The sequence below is a fragment of the Acinonyx jubatus genome, chromosome B4, assembly GCF_027475565.1.
Source record: "Acinonyx jubatus isolate Ajub_Pintada_27869175 chromosome B4, VMU_Ajub_asm_v1.0, whole genome shotgun sequence".
Taxonomy (NCBI): domain Eukaryota; kingdom Metazoa; phylum Chordata; class Mammalia; order Carnivora; family Felidae; genus Acinonyx; species Acinonyx jubatus.
In genome coordinates this window covers 27401925-27417659 of record NC_069387.1, presented here as the reverse complement: position 1 = coordinate 27417659, position 15735 = coordinate 27401925, and the positions used below count along the sequence as shown (strand labels likewise).

Sequence of the window (15735 nt, the reverse complement as noted above, 5' to 3'; positions counted from 1 at the left end):
CTGAGTCATTACAGGATCGCTGGGCATTTGGGTTACCTCCAGCATGTTGTTATTATAAATAGCCCTGCTGCCTCCCAGTCACTTTTGCATTTAATCACCCGCTGCTTAGATGTTTAACTGTTTCCTGGGGCCTGGTCCTCCCTCCTCAGAGGTGGGGATGTGGTTTCATCTTTTGTATCCCCCCTCACTGCCCGCAGGGGTGCTGGGCCCCAAGAAGAGCTTCATAAGAAAGCTAGCGAGCTTCCCATTTCTTGAGCCCTTGCTAGGTGTCAGACACCAGGGCAAGCGCTTGCCATGCACGATTTTATTCTCGCAGCGACCCTGTGTGGTAGGTGCCGCCGTGACTCTCACTTTGTAAACGGGGAACCTGGCACGGCAAGCGACTGGGCGATTTTCCCAGCACGTAGCCAGTAAGAGGTGGGGGCACGGATCTGACCCGGGCCCTCAGACTCCGCACACCCCTGCTTGGCCCATCTCACGGAATTTATCTGGGCACCGCCGTGCGCTCCTGGCTCAGCCCAGGCCGACGTGCGTCTTGGTGAGACCCTTCCTCAGGGGTGGACCCATCCAGGATCCCCTGATGGAAAGTCACTCCGGTGCCCGTGAGGCTCATTCCAGGCACCTGTGGGTATCTGCCCTGTGACAGCCCATGTGTCCCACCAGGATCGTAGTGGACTCCGTATTGCAATTCTAGCTCCCAGGTCCCCAGCCTGAGTTTTCAGAACAGAAGATTCTTCCTCCGATTCCTGTGAGCGCGGGGAGAAGGGAAGCAGGAAGGGCACAGAGTCCTGCTCTGGGGCGCTTTGCACCTCAACTAGTTTAGAGAAGCAGAGCTGCCTAAGAAGCTGGGGCCAGTGCCAAACGGCCCCGTGGTGAAGGGGCACTGGCAGGGCCGCAGCCTGAGAAGAAAGATAGAGCCCAGTCCTTGCTCTTTCGGAAACTCTTGTCCAGAGAGTTGGCTCTGGCAGGCCTGGTCGCCTGAGGGCAGCTGTGGCCCTTGACTTTGTCCTCTACTGTCCCCTGCTCGCGCCATGAAGTGGAGAAGCACGTGGCCTCCGCCATGCTTGTTTCCCTAGTCACGTCCATCTGTACTCTGAGAAAGGTGGCCCCACCAAGGAGGCTCCTGCGAGGCCATCGGAGACCAGAAGGCAAGCCTTTCAAACAGCGCTCTGACCACCAGCCTTCGGGCAGGTGAAGATTAGTCTCCCCATTTTACTGGTGAGACCACCGAGGGCCAGAGAGGGGAACCAACGAGCTCAATGATGTGGTCAAGATGACGCATCTCAGAAGCTACCAACGGGTAACACCGGATTCACTCTGGAACCGCAATGATCAAACCTACCAGTTATCAAGCATCTTTGAAAATAGCGTGATATTTCTTTCTGAGTAGAGAAACAGTACATTGTGGAGCTCTGTAGCACAGAGCCTGCTTTAGGATTCTCTCTCTCCCTGTCTCTGCCCCTCCCCCACTTGTATTGTCTCTGTCTCTCTCAAAATAAATTAATACACTTAAAAAAAGAAAAATAGTACCTTGTCATTTTAGAAACTGTCAGAAAAAAGAAAATCAAAACTGTCCATTATCTCGTCCCTTGGAGGCAACCCAATATTTACAATTTGGTATATTATATACCCTTTTTCATGGACATACTTTTTACATCACTCCGTTCATGCACATAAAATTTTTTGCAGTGTGCGTTTCTCACTTAACATTATAAACATTTCCCTGGTCATCAAAAACTCTTTGTAAAGATGGCTTTTCTAACTACGTACACTTTGACGTCATGTGAAACTTTTCTTAAATATTTCCTTGTATAATAGTTGCTTGATTCCAATTTTCTGCTACTACAGATAATTCTGGGCTTAACATTTTGGTCTAAGATTTTTCTGCTCATATTTGTGAAATTTCATAATATAGATTTCCTCTAATCTCCTCTATGGAATTGCTGGTCAAATGATGTGAGCACTTTGAAGGTTCTTGGTAAATTGCTCTTCGGAGGAGTTGTGTTCTTGTATACACAGCTGGTGCCTGTCCCACTCACCCTCTCCAGGTTAAATGCGATCATTAAAAATTTTAAAAATACTTGGGGCGCCAGGTGGATCGGTCGGTTACGTGGCCGAATCTTGACTTCGACTCCATTCGTGATCTCATGGTTGTGAGTTTGAGCCCCGCATCAGGTTCTGTGCTCACAGCGCGGAGCCTGCTTTGGATCCTCTGTCTCCCTCTCTCTCTGCCCCTCCCCCCCCCCAAATAAATAAACGTTAACAAATCAAAACAAAAATTTACGTTAATAAAATGATCAAAGGCCATCAACATCTTCAGTCCTGATTTTCTCTACGGCTTCCCGTCCATCAGTAGGTTGACTGATAATGACTGCATTCTTGGGGAGAGTCCTATATATCAGACCCTGTGCTAAACACCATATACGATTTATCTTATGTAATTGTCCTGGCACCCCCGGTCAGGTATTATTATCGCCTTTGCTTTGAAAATAAGAAACTTCAGACACAGAGAGCTTAAATGAGTTCCCCAAAGCGCACAGTGAGTGGTGAGATTGTCTCCTGTACCTGGCTCTGACCACCGGTCCTGAATGCCAGGTGAACTTGGGGCCAAGCCTGGGCTGCCTGCCCTGCATGGATCTCATTCCTGGTTCTGAGTGAGAAACCCGTGACCAACTTCCTACTTGATTGCATCATGGTGAGGCCAAGGGGTAAACCTGACCGGATCAAACTGACAAAACGATAATATATTCAACTCCACAAAGAGTTGAGTTTCAAGATGTGCCTGCAGGATTTGAGAGCAGCAAAACATTGTTTTCTCCCTTAAAAGCTTACTGGTTGAGGGGTGAAGGTCTTTCCCTTAAAAGCTTACTGGTCGAGGGGTGAAGGTCAACACAGAGATGACTGATCTATGAGGTAGGATACGTATGGGCCTAAAAAGAGGTGAGATATGGGGCGCCTGGGTGGCTTAGTCAGTTGAGCGTCCGACTTCGGCTCAGTTCATGATCTCGCGGTCTGTGAGTTCAAGCCCCGCGTAGGGCTCTGCGCTGACAGCTCAGAGCCTGGAGCCTGCTTCAAATTCTGTGTCTCCCTCTTTCTCTGCCCCTCCCCCACTCATGCTCTGTCTCTCTGTCAAAAATAAACAAACATTAAAAAATTTTTTTTTTAAAAGAGGTGAGATTTGGGGATCTTGGGCATTCAGAGAAAAGAATGATGGCTGACTGGGGGGTTCCACTGAGGAGGCACAATGGAAGGTCCCTACAGGGTGAGGAGAATTTCCTTTGGCAGAGACGGCAGGACCCCAGACAGAGGCTCTGAGTGGTCCACAGGACGGAAGGGTGTTGAGCGGTGGGCGTTCCAGGTGGGAATGAGGAAAGGTGATCTGAAGGGTTGTGGCTGCGAAAGGCCCGGTGTGTGCTCTTGAGATGGGCTGCAGGACCACAGGTTGTATCCACACCAGGGGGACGATGTCAAATGCCGATGGGCTTGGAGGGCAGATCTTGAATTCAGGAGAGAGAGGAAGCCTCGAACCGGGGAGACGGGTGTGGGAATGGAAGCGAAACAACAGATCGAAGAGAGTTTATGGAGTGTAGTTTGCAAGGCTGGGTGATGGGCTCAGAGAGTCATTTGTGATTGACTGAATCCCTGAGCCCCCTCTTTCCCTGCCCACCCCCATCGCTGGTTCCATCTCTGTAACACATCCGAGGGCATCAGTCTCCTACAGCTCCTAGACCACCACCGTGACCAGATCCCCACCATGGCTTGTCCCCTTCACTGCTGCATTCGCTCCCAACCGACTTCTCAGCTGCCTCAGTGGCTGTTCCCATGCCTTTTCCTTCCCGTGGCCATAGTCGGGGGATCTTGGGACTTGTTGTCTGACCCCACACTCTGGAGAGTGAAAGGAGGCATTATGAATAATTACACACAGCAAAAGGCATAAACCAAGACTGTTCTGGGCAAACCCGGACATATGGACTAGTGTAGCCAGAGGGATCATTAGCAAATGTAAGTTACACCACAGCCCTCTCTTGCTTAATGGCTTCCCTCCGCAATGAGAATAAAGCTTCCTTGTCTTCCCCCATGCCCAACCTCACCCTCCTCTCTCCTTCTGCCTGTGCTCTGGCCACACATTAACTTCTTTCAGTACCAAGAACTTACACCTGCCGGTCCTGGTGCCCGAACAGCCTCCCCTAGAACTTCATGAGGCACCGCCTCCCTCCTTTCACGCCTCTTCCACATGCCCTCACCGACGCTTCTCGTGATCTTGCAGTAACTCCCATCTCCAGGTGGTTCTCCAGCACTAATCACTATCTGAAAGTAAGTTATTTACAGATTTCCCGTGTTGGCTCCAACTTGTAAAGAGCTTGGAAGTTGTCACTCCCATCCTCACGGCGAGAAACTGAAAATGTATGACTTTTCTTTTATATGTATTAGAGAACTGAGGTTGCTGGGTGAGCCCCTGCCAGGGAATCTACAGAGAAGGGTGAATCCGGGGTCGCAGCCAAGAGCTGATTCCCTGGGGCAGGAGCCCCTGGACCCATGAGCTGGCAGGAACACTTGACTGGTCATTCTGAAGAGCTGCCGGAGGCCAAGTGTGGTCTAGTATGAGAGCAACAAATTCCTGGGGACTGCAGTCTGTGTAAGACCCCATACTTTCTGCGTTTTAGCTCTAGGAATTTACCAGGTTCTCCTGGGGAAAACCTGGGAAAGGTCCCTGGCTCTGGCTGGGGTAAAGAAAGAGCCATTCTTGGTGACCTTACTAGAACATTCTCCATACTAAAGTCTGCCCTCAGGGGAAAGGCAGCTCTCCCAGCCCACCTCCTCTGGCCTCCCTGCCTCACCACTCAGGAAGACTACAGACCAGAAGCACATGCCCACTAATGGGCAAAGATTTGATCAGAAGATTCTAGCACTCTCCCCCTTCTCTAGACCAGCAGGGCCAACAGGGGTCTATATACAAATGGTAATATAATAACCATATCCTAACATCCTCCTCTCTGAGGAGGAGTACTTAGGGAAGCCCAAAGTCAAGAAGAAAGACAAAAAGCAAACCCAAGGATACTAGAGTGTCTGGAACTTATAGCTACAGAAGACATTAGACAAATCTGCCACCTCCTAGGCAGATCATCAAAATCCTTGCATAAGAGGCCTCTTTATCTCGGTTCCTATTACCCACGACAGCAACTCCTGCTTTCAAGAAAAAAAAAAAAAAATCACAAGCCCCACCCAAAACCAAGGAAACACATGGTCTGAAGGGACAAAGCAAATATCAAAACCAGATTCAGATAGAACACAGATGTTAAAAATTATCACTCAGGGAATTTAAAGTAACTGATTAATTTGTCAAGGATTCTACTGGAAAAAGTAGACCACATGCAACAACAGATGGGGAATGAAAGCAGAGAGAGAAGGAAGGCTCAAAGGAGATGCTGGGCATTGGAGAATGCCTTTCATGAGCTCCTCAGGAGACTCGACAAAGCCGGATAAAGAATCAATGAGCTCAAAGATCCAGTAATACAAGTACAATGGAAAAAAAAATCCAGAACATCCAAAAACCGTGAGACAATTACAAACAAAGTGACATAAAGACATACGATCGCAGCACCAGAAGAAGAAAAGGGAGCACAGTCAGCAGAACAAATATTTACAGTAATAACGGCAGACAGCTGCCCAAAATTAATGTCGCACAGCAAACCACAGATGCAGGAAGCTCGGTGAAATTACACCAAGTCCCTTCATGCTTATGGTTTGTTATGGGCACCCCCCTCCCCCCCACCAGGACGCAAGCTCCTTGAGAGCATCCGCCTTGTTCTCTGTAGACTCTGGAGGCCAGATGGGGCCCAGCACACAGTAGGTGCACAGTAAATATTTACTGAGTGGATGAGCGAGTCAGATTGGTTTTGAGCCCATGTACCTGCACAGAGGCACCACAGGTCACAGGACTGTGATGTCCACGTGTCTCTCTGTTGGCCCTGGCATCCTTCATTTAGTCCACTAAGAAGCCTTCTGATGAGCAACGGTAACCTGCATGGTGGAGGACCAGGTCAGCCCCGCTCACCAAGTGTCCCCGCGGCCTGAACACGTGACCCACGGTCTGCTAGGTTCCCCTGCCATCACACCGGCTTGGACCACCGTCACCTCCTACCCAGGTTACAACAGCCTCATGGCCCATCTGTTATTCTAGCTTTTGTGCCCTCCAACCCACTCGCCACACTGCGGCCAGAGTGCTCGTTATCAGTCACATTGATCCGTTTCCTCTTCTCCAAATACTTCAGTGGCTTCTCACGGCATTCAGGATAGAAATCCCAATTCCAGAGCGTGGCACATGAGATGGCCCATTACTGGAGCTGTGTCCTCACCCGACTCCCAGCTGGCTCCAGTCCCAGGACCTCCCCCTTCTCACCCTCAGCCCTTTGAAACCACTCACAGTTCTCCACGGTGGCCCCTCAGAGCTTCGGTGCCGATTTCTTCTGCTTCCCCCTTCCCACCCCACCCCCTGCACCCGGGGAAGGCATTCACCCTTCTGGCTCAGGTTGACGGCCATTTCCCGTGGAAGCCCTTGTGTCCCCCACACCCCAGTCTGAATCTGGTGCCTCTTTTGTAAGCTGGCCCTTCTCGTATCATTTGTCACCTAATATGTTAACTACTTACGTCTTTGTCCCACTAGAATGTAAGCTCCCCAAGGGAGTACTAATTATGCAGAACTTGGACATGAAGCACAAAGATAGATGCCTTCTTGCCTAATAGCGGTCAGGGCCTCACCCACTAAGCCTGCCAGCCACATCTGCCTCTTGAGGGAACGCTGTCTTGTCTGATCACAGCTCCCTGTTGATTAGGGCCCAGACTTTTTTTTTTTTTTTTTTTTAGGGCCCAGACTTTAATACATGTTAACCTGGAGGAAATGGAGAAATTGCAAATGATTTTTGTCCAGTAGAGGTGCAAATGGTGGCTCGCTGGTACAGAGGAGGAATCGCAAATGGTAGCATTTTGATTACCCTTTGGGATGTAAACCGGTTTTGAAATCGGATTCCCTCAGTCCTCCCCCACTATCTTCCCTTCTCTGTATGTACAGGAACATACATGTGTCTGCGTATACATGTTTTGGTTTTTTTCCTCCTAGACCGCCCAAACTCACATTACCATCCTGTCGCGGGCTTCTGTCATTGACCATTTAATGATTGAAGTCTGAGGCATGTGTCCCAACAGCTCGCAGCTCTGTCACCTTCAGAGAGAGGCTGCTGCGTGGAGTCGGGGTGGCCGACAGCCTCTAGGTGCGGTGCCTTCTGAGCCCTCCTCCGCTTTCAGGCCATGATCAGGTCCGGCCAGTGACCCAGCCCCGGGGGGGGGGGGGGGGGCGGGCCCGGTTTCGGCCTCAGTTCGAAAGAGCTGCCTGTGCTCCAGGGCTCCTCACAGGCAGGTCCAAACTCTCTCAGTGCCCTCCTCAGGCTGAAGCTCCCTCTCCCGCATCCTCCCTCCCTCCCCGGGTGTCAGCCCCCATCACCAGCGAAGGCTCCCTCTGCTCCCCCCCTGCTCCCTCTGTTTTCTTAGCCCGAATCAATGTTTCTCCCAGTAAATATCTTGCATGTCTAACCCTGCTTCCTGGATGCCCCAGAACGTCACCTGTGTTCACCACGTGACTGTATGTAGGTTTCGTGTGTTGAAAATTACGCTTTGCCAGTAAGTCCAAGGCAGTCATTTGTCCCATTTTAACGTGCCCATCTAGGATGGTGTTTATACCAGTGGCAGGTGCTCAATAACTAGGTGTAGAACGAATGAACGTGGGAGAAAAGGATTCTGCTTTTAGAGGCACGTGTGCCCAAGTGTAACACCACCACAGTCTTGGTCGCCCGGGGGGCCCTGATCTGAAAGTAAAGTGGGCCATGTTGCTTGAAAGCCACTGGAGATGCCTCTGGGTCACCTTCCCTCTGAGCTGGTGTGGTGTCTTTCCTTTGAAGTGCCCGCGTCTCCCACATGACCTAAGTCCTCCTCACAGTGTCCATGCCAGGGCAGAAAAGGGGAAGGCGGGTGACAGGACGTGAGGGAACTGACCTGAGGAGGAGGGATAAGGTGACGTGCCAGGACAGAGAGAAGCTCGGGACACAGAAGCGTGGCGGGCCCAATGGGTGCCCGGGCCAAGCTCGTGGGTGGGGTGGTCACAGCCAGCAGGCCGAGTGGGAGCCTGGCTCCTCAGGGCCCCGAGAGGCGGGCCTGGGAATGGAGTGCTAATTTGAAAACTCTCTCTCATCGTCCTGACACGCATGGAATCGATGAAAACCTGTATTTAAACTCATTTTTCTGATCACGCCATTTTCTCTGGTTGTTCAGCAAGCTCAATAGCCGATGACGAATCATCCCCCAACTGTGACTAATTAAATATTTGAGAAACGGAATTTAGCACTTTTCATCTGTAGAGCGCTTTCCTGACATTAACTAATTGAGTCTAAGAAAGAAAGGTACCACCTTCATTCTGTAGATGGCAAAACTGGCAAAGGGAAGAAGAAAAAAAAGGTGTGTACAGGGGGAGGGATCCTTCGAGCAAGACTGTTCTGGCCCGCAGAACCCCCAATCTTTGGGAAGTTTGGTTTGTGTCATTCTCACTGCTGGTATCCCTGCAATGCTGGCCTCCCTGGATTTGCTTCTGGAAACGTTCCTGGAGCCCCACAAGGGGAATCCTCTCCCAGGATCACTGGATTCAAGTTCTTTGTGCTGGAAACAAATTACGAGTGAAGGTGGGGTCCCTCAGCGTCAGCTAGGGTCTTGGGGGGAAGGTCTTATCCCACCCCAGCGCCTAAGAACTGGCGCTTGCTTCGGAGGTCAGGACCCAGGCAAAAGAAGGGCCGCTCCTGGGGCTCCTCCAGGGTTGCTGGTGAGCAACAGCGCCACCTGCTGGTGTCACAGCTCTTCTCTTCGCCCCGCTGACTGTGGGCGACCATCAAGTTTTCCTCTGTAATTTCCATAGTTCCTTCTCCCGCGAGTCCCAGCTCTGAGTTCTGGCTTCTTCAGCTGGAGGAATGCAGCGGACAGGCTAGTTCAGAATCCATAGAAGTCGGTCAGAGGACCACGTGGACATAAACAGCAAACATCTCACCCTGGATTAAAATGAGTGTTAATGAAGAAACTGACGTCTTGCTTGACTAGCCATTGGGAATGAGGTCTTAATCTACCTCCGGGGAAACTGAAGACTGTGCCCGGGAGGGGCTGGGGGAAACTCTTTGCCTGGTGTGGGTTTCGGGGGACTTGTCTAGACACTGTTTTCTTCCTTAGGCTGTGTGCTTGTTTCGGGGTGGCAGGAGAAAAGGAGCTGACGGGGACCAGAGTTTGGCAGTCATTGAGTACGGATTTGTGAGGACCCCACATGAGGCATTTGGTCATCCTGCCACGGCCCCCACCTGGGTCTCAAAGGTCGTGGTGGGGGTTCCATCTGAATATTTTACTCCCTCCAAGTGAACAGAGATGGAAAATGTTCTCCCAATGATGGAAACCGGTTCTGAGTTAGTTTCTAAGCCTACACATCCCTTCTCATAAAATACAAGGTGATTCAGCTTCTTGTCCCCACCCTGCTGCCCAGCGGCACATCAGACAAGAATCACTGCGAAAAACCCTGTCCAAGCCAGGGGACCAGGATTCTGAAGCGCAGTGACACAAAACCCTCTGCGGTCGGGAGTCAGGAGAAAGAGGGGGCCGGTCTCTCTCCCACCACTCAGGGACCATCAGAGTTTGGCCCACGGGGACAAGGAAGTTGGAGCCTCCCCCTCCTCCATCCAGCTTCTAGAAGGGGGGTTCCTGACAGCTCATTGTACCTCCCCGCAACGGGAGGACTCGCCTGAACTGGCTCTTGAGGACAGCTGGCCCATTTCTCTCCCTTGACACAAGCTGGTGTCGTACTGAAGATGAAACTAAATTTCTAAGATGTGTTTGGAGCCCCGCAAACGAGGGCGGTGCTGGATCTTGGCTGAGAAGCGTAATGCCGTGTCACCTGCCGAGTTCCCATGCTGGCAGTGGTGCCAGCCACTGCCCCGGGCGGAGCCCTGGCCGGAGGAGCCCTGGCCCCAGCCTGAGCCCCCGGGAGCCTGAACATCCAGGGTGCTGAAGCGTCGCTGGGTTCCCCCTCTGATTTCTCTAGCGAACGGACCCTCGAGTGGTCTGGCTGGCGCCGGCACAGGCTCTGCCCCATCGCAAGCATCCTTTGTTATTGAACTTCCCTGCGGAGGCACCGGGCTTTGCACATGTTCTGTTCTTCCGTGCAGCCTCATCCAGGGCAGGTACTGGCTAAGTCCATTTCACAGAGCTGAATGGAGCTGAGGCACAGAGAGGTTAAGGAGCTTGCTCAAGCTTAACAGCTGTAAGAGGCAGGGCTCGGGGCGGAAGTCTGAGAGGCCCCAGAACCTGTGCTCCTCTTCTGTGCGATTGAGCCTCCCCAACCTGTGTTGTTGGGTTTGTGGCACCAGCAGCCCCTCCAGTTAATCCTAGCTTCCGACAGAGATGGCAATGGGTACTTTGGGCAAATTGAGGTGCTTTCTGATACTTAAGTCACACTGTGGGTCAGAGATGGTGAGAACCGGGATCTGCTTGCTTTTGGCCGAGTGGAGGTGGCAGGATACAGTGGAATCAGAAGCAGAGCCAAATTCAACCTCTACCCTCCGTTAGCAACCGGAGGACGGGGCGGGATGGGACTTCCAAGGGCCCCACCTGTACCACGGGGATAACGAACGCCTTGCAGGGCCTCTTCCCAGGATGTGATGAAATCACCTGGTGGGGAGACTCAGCGTGTGACCGCTTTTGCACATGCCTCCTGATGGAAGAGATGATGGTGGGCTTTCGCTGGTCTTGGTTATTCAGTAACAGACAAAAATGGAGCACAGACAACCGAATCTGGGTACAGTCTTGCACGGCCTCTACCATAACTAGGTCTTCCAGCAGCCAAATCCCCATCTGAAGTTTCACATGCCTCAGTCTTTCACCTGCAAGATGCCCAATCAACCTTACGGGGCTATTCAAATACCTCAGTCTTTCACCTGCAAGATGCCCAATCAACCTTATGGGGCTATTCAAATACATACATCTATATATGATGTTCGACACATTCAACATTTAAAATAGCAATTTAATAGTGCGGGATGCAGAAACTGTAAATATTTTCAATGCAACAGAATAATTTCTTGCCTTTTTTTTTTAGTGTTTATTTTTGAGAGAGAGAGAGAGAGAGAGAGAGAGAGGAGAGAGAAAGCGAGTGGGGGAGGGGCAGGGGGAGAGGGAGACAGAGGATCTGAAGCAGGCTCCTTGCCGACAGCAGAGAGCCTGATGCGGGGCTCAAACTCATGAACCATGAGATCAGGCCCTGAGCTGAAGGTGGATGCTTAACTGACTGAGCCACCCAGGTGCCCCCAATTTCTTGTCTTCTACAGTAGCTTCTAAGATTAAAGCAACAGGGCTACTTCAGGTCCAGGATATCTGTAAAAGATGGCATTACTGTGTAGAAAACCCCAGGCCAGTATTTCCCATGAACTATGTTGTCTGCCAGAGATTTCAGAAATATCTGCATAAGAAGACTGGGCTAGAAAGGGATCTAACAGAGCAACGCCTTTAATTATGTGACTATAAAGGCACAAGATAGAAATGCTAGCACATGGTATAAGATAAGAAGGTAAGTTGAGACCAGACTCAACTTAGGGAGACCAGTCCCCCTTTCTAAATCTTCCCCTTTGGGGCTGCTGCCTGATGGGTTGATGCCTAGCTATCATGAGAAATCCTACCAGTCCTTCCATGCCTACCCCATGGGACTCAGTCCACGAAGCTGCCCTGATTCCTTCCCCGTCCCTTTCCCTCCAAAGGAAGGCTTGGTTTGCACTGTGTGGTTCCCTAGAGTGGCTTTAAAAAAGCCCCGCAGGCTGGGTGGCTTAACCAACAGAAACTTACTGTCTCACAGTTCGGGGTGTTAGGAGTCTAAAATCAAGGTGTTGGCAGGCTTGGTTTCTTCTGAGGCTGCTTGCTCTCTGGCTTGCGGATGACCCTCTTCTCTCTACCTCTGTGTCCAAATTTCCCCTTCATATAGCGACACCAGTCCTACTGGCTTGGGGCCCACCCTAATGATCTCATTTAACTTAATTATCTATAGATTATCTCCCAATAAGGTCACATTTGGAGGTAGTGGGAGTTAGGACTCCACCTAACTTTCTTTTGAGGAGGGAGGGGCATACAATTCAGCCCCTAACAGACTCCCATTGCATTGTTATTGATACTTGTTGGTAAATCATCATCATTCTCTCCTCCTCCCAGATCCTTGTGGGATCTGAGCCTTGCCATAACTCATATTTGTATTCTCTGGTGAGCCTTACACTGTGCACGCACTCAATAAACCCTTGAACGGGTGAGCAGTAAATACATGTGCTCGCTCATGAGTGAATATGGGCCACTGCCAATAATGACAGGTCTGGAATACACAACGTGTGATTCCAGAAACACACTTCAGATGACGTGACCACCACTGCAGTCAGCACTGACCTGTGGAAAGGCTCTAGCCAACAACGAGAAAAAATTTCTTTCCCCCCGGGGACCTGAAATGTCATCGTTGGCAAATGATACTCCATGCTCGCCCTTTGGGATTCCTGATTCAAAACCCAGAATGGCCCTCCTGCAGGAGTTACAAGTGTCTAGAGGGAAAGGAACCACAGCAGGCGGGGATAGAGGAGGCACAGGAAGACAGGAGGAGGTGAGGCAGGGTGCCTGTTTTATAATCGCCTCCTCGGATGGGCTCTGATGCTAACCATGACTGACAGTTTCCAGAAGCATTGTTCAGTAGCTTGATTTTTTTTCTATGGAGAAACCATGAATTGAAAAGTACCAGTTGGGCCTGTCTGTCATTCCCATCTGATTTTCTTTTTCTTTGCTTCCATATTAGGCATAAGGCTGCTTGTTCAGTTCCATATTTCTTTACCTTTCCGGAGATAACACATTGTGTTAGAACCATTTCGGGGTGGATGCTAAAATGGTGTTCAGATGGCAAAGTTGGGCTTAACAATTCAGTGAGGTTTAATAACAGGCAATTTGTGTCAATTTCCAGATAACACAAGTCAGTTCCAATATATCCCTTAAGAGGCTTGCAGAGCTCCACGGCATTGGGTGTCAAAAGCATTTCCCACAGCTGTGGTGAGGCCGTGAAGGAATGCTGGGGCTGAGGCGTCATGGCCACTGCCTCTTAGCACTTCAGCTTGCATTCATTTCTGCTCCTATAGCCCTCTTTTCCGTCCGGGCATGATGGAAAAGCTCAGTAGAGGACTAATTCATTATTAGAAATGAGGGATGCTGGTCCGTTCATCCTTCTTCCCTGCTGATCCGCAGGGATCAAGGTCATACACTGTCATGCACTGTGCATTTGAAGGGTGAGACCCGGGGTGGGGGGTGGGGCGGTGGGGCTATTTCCACCCAAGCTCCACACTGGCTGCGCAGTGCTCCTGCGGACAGAAAGCCTCCGATGTGCTCCCCTTGCAAATCCGTCTTTCCGATCTAACTCCTGGGGTATGTCTATTGCAGGTAGTCTGAAACAACCTTGATGTTCCTTCTCTGGTGCGGAAAGAGCAAGTACTTGCAGTGCGATGCATTTGCTCGGTAGAAATAAGGTGGGGATTTTTCTTCGGGTCAGATGCCATATTACTGTATTCGCTTTTCCATTGTTTGCGTTTGAATCATTACCTTGATCTGTGACTCGCTCTTCTCCCGTTGACCTTCCTAGTCACTGCTGTTACGCAAGGCCTGTTTTGATGCCTCTGGCCCTTACTCTGGATCAGAGGTCAAGGAAGGCCTGTGAAAACAAATCCCCAGACCCTCTCTCTGGGCCCTAGCTTTCTGCTACCCACTCTCGGCTAGGAATGGGGAACGGTTGTGGGGTTGGGGGTTTGGGCTCCCACAGCTGCTTAGGCCTTTACTCTGTGCCCCGTGTGGCCTCAGAACCTCCCACACACTCAGATAAACATCCAAGAACCAGTGTCAGAGCCCCACTGTTAACAGAAAATTAAGATGGCCAAGAGCAAATGCAACTTTTCTCTTCAAAAAAGCATGAGCATGCATCTCTGCTAATAGATGCAAAGACCAATCTAGAAGAATATAAGTCAAATTATTGACGTACTTCTATTTGAGAAGTGGTGACAAAGACACTCCCCTTGACCAAACTTTAGTCAGGCTCCTCCGAGCCCACCTAGGCCCTGTCCTTGGGCATGTCTTCCTAGAGCACACTTCCTGCACAAATCCTGATGAGTAGGTTTAGTGAGATCCCTTACCCTTGATATCTGATCACCCTCGTTATCTAATCAGGTTCGTCTTTCTCCACCGTCCCCTCGTGGCGCCTGGTCACCCTGGCCTGGCTTCAGCATGAATCCTGTTAGGTCAGTGAAGCTAGAGTTCCCGCTTACTCTGGTATTTCTTTTTAGTAATTATCTGTCCACGGCCATGGCTGTAAACTCCCACTCTTCCCTGTATTCAGAGTTGGGCCCAAGCTCTCTCCCCTACACCTCATTGCCGTGGTCCCTATGCCGATCGCAGTGGTCCCGTACCGTCTGCCTAGTAAGGCAGATCTAGTAAGGCATGACCTTAACAAGTGTCAGGAGTAATTAGTTAGCAGTGGGGACATCTGTGATTTTCAATCCCTAAATTATGTTTGTATATTACTGGCGTATTATGTTTGCAGGTTTCACACAGATCAACCGCTTTCTCGAGATACGTATGCCATAAAATTTAAGGTGCACCTCTGTAAGGTGTACAATAAATCTTAGTACTTTTATAGAGTTGTGCGACTCTCACCCCAGCCCCGGTGAAGACAATGCCCATCACCCCCCAAAGTTCCCTTGTTCTGCTCTGCGGGCGCCCTTTACTCCCATCTCCGTCTCCGGCCACCACGCGTCTGCTTTCTGAGTGGCTTTTCTGAAATCTCATTGAAATGGAATTAAGCACCATGTGGCCTTCTGTACCTGGCTTCTTTTGCTTGTTAATGTTTCTGAGGTTGATCCACGTGGCAGTGGGCATCAGCAGTCCGTTCTGCACGTTGTTGGATGGTACTCCATTGCGTGGATGCGCCGCATTGTGTCCTCCACTTCTAGTCAGTGGACACGTGGGCCGTTGACAGGTCTGGGCTGTTGTCAAGCATGATGCTATGAACATTCACGCACAAGTCTCCGTGTGCATAGAAGGGTCACTTTTATAATCAGAAACGAAGAAAAACGATGAAAGACCAACATGGATTCTCAAGCTGTTGCTGGAATGCATCCTCTTTTACCCAAAATGGGGAGCTCTACAGGTGGGGCCAAAGGTGTAAACCGAGGAGGAAAAGAAGTGGGTCCCTGAGAAAGGATTTGCCTGACCCTGGCCTGTGCATGGCCCCAGGGGGACAAACAGGGACAGTGGTCCCATCCCTCTGGAAACTGATGGTATCCCCACCGTTCCTCCCAAGCCTCTAAACACACGTGACATGTCATGTGTCCCCACTGCAGCTCTGTGTCAATCCCAACACAAACACACTCCCCCGTCTCAAAGTCCTTTGGTTCAAAAGCAGGCAATCAAGGCAACACCAGACCACGTGAATTTGTCGTGTTTAATAAACGTTCCCCAGGGTGGTTTGCTTTTGGAGTGGCTGCAGAGAAAGGCCCGAAACGCGGGTGCAGCCTAACTAGCTGGGTTGCTCAGATTCAGCAATTCAAGTGTCCAGGCCGGGTCCTTTCCCTGGTATGCAAAGGTCAAAAGTTGCGGCTC

General features: G+C 50.6%; 1 long non-coding RNA gene across 1 annotated transcript in view; it reads left to right on the top strand.

Annotated features, from left to right (window-relative positions):
* LOC106977255 (uncharacterized) overlaps positions 1 to 14082 on the top strand; it is a 32755-nt gene extending 18673 nt beyond the window's left edge. The window contains exon 5 of the long non-coding RNA XR_001430632.3: positions 13528 to 14082. This is a non-coding gene — a long non-coding RNA (uncharacterized LOC106977255). The remainder of the gene's footprint in view (positions 1 to 13527) is intronic.
* The last annotated feature ends 1653 nt before the right edge of the window (positions 14083 to 15735 follow it).